Genomic DNA, 6475 nt, shown 5'->3' with positions numbered 1-6475 from the left:
TCAATATATAGCCGAAATTGTTAATGCTAAAAACGCACTCCAGAGGTAAGATGCTTTACGTTACAGAGGTTTCTATGTTTGATCCCGCAATACTCGTGTTTCGCATTTAAAGGAGCGCACACGTTAAGCGTTAATCGATGAATATCGCGATGCTAAAATCAAGTTTATACCAGACCTTTACTCGGGAGGATTATTGGTCAATAATTCTAGTGAAATTATGTCAGAATTTGAAACTTACTACAAAGACTTGTTTAGCGCCTTTTCTGAAAACGAAAATTAAGATCTGGTGACGCAGTTTTTGTCATTTGTGACTCCTCTAACTGCCGAGGAATGTGAATCTATTAGGGAATCATTCACTGTACAAGAAATAGAACTTGCCATTGAACAGTTATCATTGTCAAAAACGCCAGGCCTGATGGAATATCCGGCAAGTTTTACAAAGCATTTAAATCCGTACTGTGCCTTGTACCGCTCGACATTTTCACGCTGAGTTGGAATCTGGAGACGCTTCCTCGCTCTTTTACTAAAAGCCATACTGTTCTAATTCCGAAATGCTCAGATAGAGAAAAATTTCGTCGCGTCGATGGCTACATTGTGCAACGTTGTTTACAAAATGTTTGCGAAGGTACTTTATAACAGACTTCAATTTGCAATGTCAATACTTATTAGTGCCCATCAAACGTGTGTTCTAAAAGGTCGCTCAATACAGACTAATATACACATTGCTCACACAGTATTGAAACATTGTTCACACTCATATGAACAACTGGCAATACTACAAGTAGACTTAGCGAAAGCCTTTGATCGGGTTCGCCATTCTTTTCTGTTTTTTTTTTCTCGAACATGCGAACGTTGGCTCCACTATATTTGAAGGTGTGAAACTAGGCTACAATGAATGTTCAACCCGTTTAATTGTTAATGGCTGTCTTTCAAACCCCGTGTTTCTTAACTAGTCTGTGAAACAGGACTGTCCGTTGTCGCCAATGCTCTTTGCTCTTTACTTGGAGCCACTCTGCTTAAGTGTAATTCAATCTAGTAACGTCCGCTGTTTCAGTGCTTACGGGAATGAGGTAAAAGTATTGGCGTATGCAGATGACCTAGCGTTCTTTTGCACAGATCTTTCTAGTATAAAATTTGTAGTGTCAAAAATCACAGAATTTGGAAAAAGTTCAGGGCACGAATGAACTTTGCTAAAAGCTTGGGACTGTGGTTTGGCTTGTGGACATATAAACAAACCCATTTTCATGGTGTCGAATTGTCTTGTGTTCCACCAAAATACCTAAGTGTTTCATTAGATGTATATTGATCAAGTGCACATTATTCGAAAGAACCTGTGCCCACCCTAAATCGCTATGCCCAAACGTTTATTCCTCATAACCTTTTTATCTTTGATAGAGCTAAAGCATGCAACCTGTCTTTGGCAACAAAAATATTTTACGTTCTGCAAATTATTTGTTGTGCGAGAGATCACATAAAAAACTTACACCGTTTACTTGCTAGCTTCGTTTGGTCGTTAACCTATGAACTGATGAGGCGAGACAATGTTTTTAGACCTGTCTGTGCAGGTGGTTTTGGGTTGGTACACCTCTTTATTAGACAACTGGTGTAGCGCTTTTTTCTAATTTTGTGACTGTGCTCATCTACTACTTCATAATTCTTGCAATTGAATTTCGCAAATGTTTTGCTAAATTTAGTGGTGTCTACTAAGGTTGCATCGCCTTCCTATCCGCAAGAGTTCATGCGTGAAGTATTCGAATCAGTGCGTTTTCTGACAGCCAGATTCTCCAATGAGTACTTGTTCTCTAGCTCAAGAAAAAGACCTACATTATGCTTCGTTGAATGCTCTCTTTCCGGCCCCACTTTACCGCTCACTATATATTGGATTTTCTGGTCACGACGTGCTATCCCGTGTAGCAAAAATGCCTATTTCACCAATACCAAGACATTTTTTTTACAAAGTGCATGCAGAAACAATACTTGTAGAAATCTAGTTAAACACCAAAGTCACATTTGTATCCTCAATTACCTGCCACCTCTGTGTAGTTCCAAAAACAATCGAACACTGCTTTATTAGTTGTAAGGAATCCATACCTTTCTGGGATGTTCTGAAGAAGGCTTAAAACAACATCTGGATTTAAATTCTCAAAGCATCCTTTATCTTGTATCACCCAAATGCAACGACATGCCAGTTGACATGCTGTTGTTAATGGGCATCCATAGTTCATGGAAAACTTGCATGTTAGACAGGCATGTGGAGCCAACAGTGTCTTCGCGATGCCGCTTTGTGCAAATAACTGTGCGGCTAAGGAACTTTTATGACCAACTACAATTTCAGCCGGACTGGTATGCCGAGTTCATGAAGTGTGCTGCCCGAATACCCGTTTAGAAATTGTGTTGTACGAGATTTACTTTGTGACGTCCATTGTACATTTGTCGACTTGACCCTATGTATGTTGTACGCTATGTATATACGTAAGCCACATTTGCATTAAATGCCATGTAAGAAAAAAATCGACATGGTTCAGTGGCAGAATACTGGCGCTGACATGCAGGGGTCCCGTCTTTGAATCCCAATGTGCCTTTAATGTTATGTTTTTTTTTCGTATTTCTTTCGATAATGGTTACGGACCCTGGCGACGGCGGCTGCGGACACCGACGGTGCACACGACCATTCTTGTAATCTCAGAACAGCTTTCGCTGTAAAACGAGGGTAGCATTTCAACTTGCCTCACAGTAGTTAAAGCTAAGCTAGCTGCCTCACAGCTAAGACAGCGGGTGTTGCTCCAGTGGTACGGAGGACACAAGTCAAATCTTATCGGACTTTTTAGTTATATGGCCGTGTCATCTTTGTTTCTTTCGCACGCCGTGAAAGTTCTTTGAGGATAGCATGCGTCTGCTTATGCTAGCATGCTTATCGAACCAACAATCATGTTTTTCATTGCCGACAACGTAAAACGTTGATCGCGTGTGTGGCTTCATTTCGCAGTGCCTCCATTACCTATATTTTACGCATGCCAGAATGAAGCTTACCTCAACCTATCGTACACGGCAATGTCGCGCACTTGGGAAGTGCACTTCGCGCTAAGTCGGGCGTCGTTGTCTTCTCCACAACGTAAACGTAATTAACAAACTTTCCTGATTTGATTACATTTGCTTTTTGAAGTTCCTGTCCAGCTGGTATAGTTTTTTGAAGCGGTTCGCGGCGCTCCAAGTGCTCCGCGAGAGGCCTGCACGTGCACGGAAACAAGTGGCCGCGCGGCGAAACAAATAAAAACGAGTGGCCTACATCCCCAATTTCCGTTTTTCTGCCATAGATGGCACTCCCTGTCCGGAGTCGCAGACCCACGAAGCGTTGGTTTGGGTACCTACGGGAAAGCTATCGAAGAGCTGTTTGTGAAATGTGTTCGGAACAAATTGTGAACGCCTTACAATGGGCACTGCACACTGGCCAGAGAGAGCTGCGTTGCTTAGACAGCGCCGTCTCAAAAAAGTCTTTGACATTCGCCGTTAGGGGCACGGAGGAAGTAGACGCTTGCGCGCGTCCCCCATGTATCCCAGCCAAACTCCGGCGACATATGCAGGGCGCGAGATGCGAGTGTCGCGTTCCATTTTCACCGAAGCCGTCTCAATGACGAATAAACTTTATTTCGTATCCGGCATGTTTGTGGTCCGGGCTAGACCGCACAAGGAGGTACCGGGAGACCTTGTCCCTGTACATCCTCTCTGGCCTTCTGGATAGCCCTTTTTTGGTCTTGAACCTCCGAGCTGAGCAGCACAAGCCGCCACTGCTCCCAGAGGACCTCAGGAGAACTTGTTGATAAGTTGGGGCATTCCCATAATATATGTTTGTAAGACGCCTTTTCTGTTACGCATAGCTTACATTTATTGTCCGGGTATAAGTGTGGGTAGCTCCTGTGGAGGTGCACAGGGTTCGGGTAGCAGTTCGTCTGTAGCTGTCGGTATTCCGATGCTTCTTGCCTGTTTAGACTCGGATGAGGTGCGGAAAAATGCGCCTTGCTTCTCTGTAGTGTTGTATGTATTCTGTGTAGCTTGTAAATCGGTCTTTGTGTGGTACGTCGGCGGCGCCAGGGATGATCACCGAGCGGTGTGGTCGGGTTGCACGGCGGGTTAATTCTCGCGACAACTCATGAGCCAGCTCGTTAGGATTGAGTGTATCAGTCTCTGTATGCGCCGGGAACCATACGAGGTATTTGGGTTCAGCTACTTTGTGTAGTTATTGGTTATTAACGCGGATTCTGAGGGCTTCGGTGAAATCCATCCTTGCGTAAAATTTCTGATTGCTATTTGCGAATCGCTCAGTATGAATGAGTGTTTGTTGAAGGTGATAGCCATGGCTATGGCTACCTCCTCAGCCTCCTCTATATTGTTTGTGATGACAGAGCACGCATTAATAGAAATGCCGGACGTGTCAATCACGACACAGTGTGAGCTTTTCGTTCAGGGTATGGGCTAGCATCTACAAAAAGAGATTTACTGTTCGTGCCGTGTGCTTTGAGGAGTGCTTTTGCTCGGTGTTTTCTGCGGTCCGTGTTGATGATGCGGTTCATGCTTTTCGGTATCGGGTTAGAGACGATCTTAGCTCTGATTGTATTGGAGATGTCATGTTTGACACCATGTTGTGCATGGTACATTATTTCTAATCTACTCATTATATTTCTTCCCGTTTTTTTAGTGAGTCTTTTAAGCTGGGATATCCGCTGAGCTTCTATAATCTCTTCAAGCGTATTGTGTAGTCTTAGCTGCAGAAAAAGTACTGTGATAGCACACTCAGGTATTCCTATCGCTTGTTTCTAGACCTTCCGGATGAGTGCATTTATTTTGTTAGTTTCAGCTTTTTGCCAGTTGTGGTATGCTGCTACATAGGTTATGTGACTTATGACGAAAGCCCGGATTAGATGAATTACGCGGGCTTCTTTCATACCTCGGTGTTTATTCGTGACCCCGCGAATCAGTCTCATCGCATTCATGACTTTGGCGTTTAGTCTGCTTATAGTCTCGCCATTGGCACTGTTAGCCTCGATGACTAATCCCAGTACCCGTATTTTTGGAACTGTCGGTATAGCTCTGCCCTCCTGTGTATGAATCCTAATTTCCTCATATTGCCGCTTGTTTTCCTCTGACTTGGGTGGTCTGCCTCTTATTGCTGGCCTGTAGATAAGAAGTTCTGATTTCTCCGGGGAGCATGTGAGTCCTGTGCCTTCCAAGTATCGCTCAACTGTTCCTATTGCTTCTTGGAGTCTCTGTTCTATGTAGCCGTCGCTGCCATCACTGACCCATATTGCGATGTCATCCGCGTAGATAGAGTGATATATTCCAGAGATTTTATTTAATTCTCCGGTAGTCCAATCATGATTAAATTAAAGAGCATTGAGGATATTACGAAGCCCTGTGGAGTGCCTCTGCAGCCCAATTATTGGAGATCAGATGTAAGGCCTCCTAAGCTGAGCCTTGTTTTCCTGTTGGTCAAGAAGTTTCTGACGTAATTATAGGCTCGCTCACCCATGTTTAAGCTCGATATGCGGCTGAGAATTGTTTCATGAGCTGCATTGTCAAATGCTTTCTTGAGATCCAGACCGAGTATGGGTCGTGTGGATTTTGTGGGGTATTCTATGAATTGGTGTTTAATCTGTAGCATGGAATCTTGGGTGGCTAGGTGACGACGGAAGCCTATCATCGTTTGTGGGTAGTATTCACCATCCTGAAGATAGTTGTTGGCTCTATTTAGAAATGCATGTTCTACTACTTTTGCTAGGCATGACGTTAATGACATGGGTCGGAGATTTACTTTGTTGATTGGCTTTTCAGATTTTGGTATAAGGATCGTCCTAGCCTCTTTTCACGCGTCGGGTATTGCCCCTTCTGTCCAACACTTGTTCATATATCCAGTAAAAATGCTATGGATTCATTGTCCAGGTTACGTAATGCTCGGTTGGTGACTCCATCGGGTCCCGGTGCTGATTTTACATTTAATTTGTGGAGCACCGCTCTAATCTCTGCTACCTCAAAGTTTTTGTCCATGTTGTGGTTGGCTTCGCCTGTATAGTTTCTATGTTCTAGTGGCAGCGATTTGGGCATGTAGATGTTTGGTAGATCTGTCATTAGCTGTTTCTCGTTTCCTTCGTATTCGCGTGTGAGACGACGGATAGTGTGTCTCTGTTCAGTTTTGGTATTGGTGGGATCTGAAAGAAACCTTAGCAACTTCCACGTTTGTGATGTTCCAATACGGGTTCCCATGTCCTTACATATATCCGCCCATTGTTGCGCACACAGCTGCTTGCAGTGACTTTCAATGTCTTTTTTGAGCTGTGCTATATTTTTCCGGATTGTTCTGTTGTGTCTTTGCCTCCACCATTTGTGTTGTAACACTTCTTTAGTTCGCCACAGGTGGATTAATCTGTTATCAATGCGCTCAAGTGGAATATCGGTTTCTACTTCCTGTGTGGCTTTCCTGACG

This window comes from Rhipicephalus microplus, chromosome 5 (assembly GCF_043290135.1).
Source record: "Rhipicephalus microplus isolate Deutch F79 chromosome 5, USDA_Rmic, whole genome shotgun sequence".
NCBI lineage: Eukaryota > Metazoa > Arthropoda > Arachnida > Ixodida > Ixodidae > Rhipicephalus > Rhipicephalus microplus.
Note: the sequence above shows the minus strand (reverse complement) of the source record.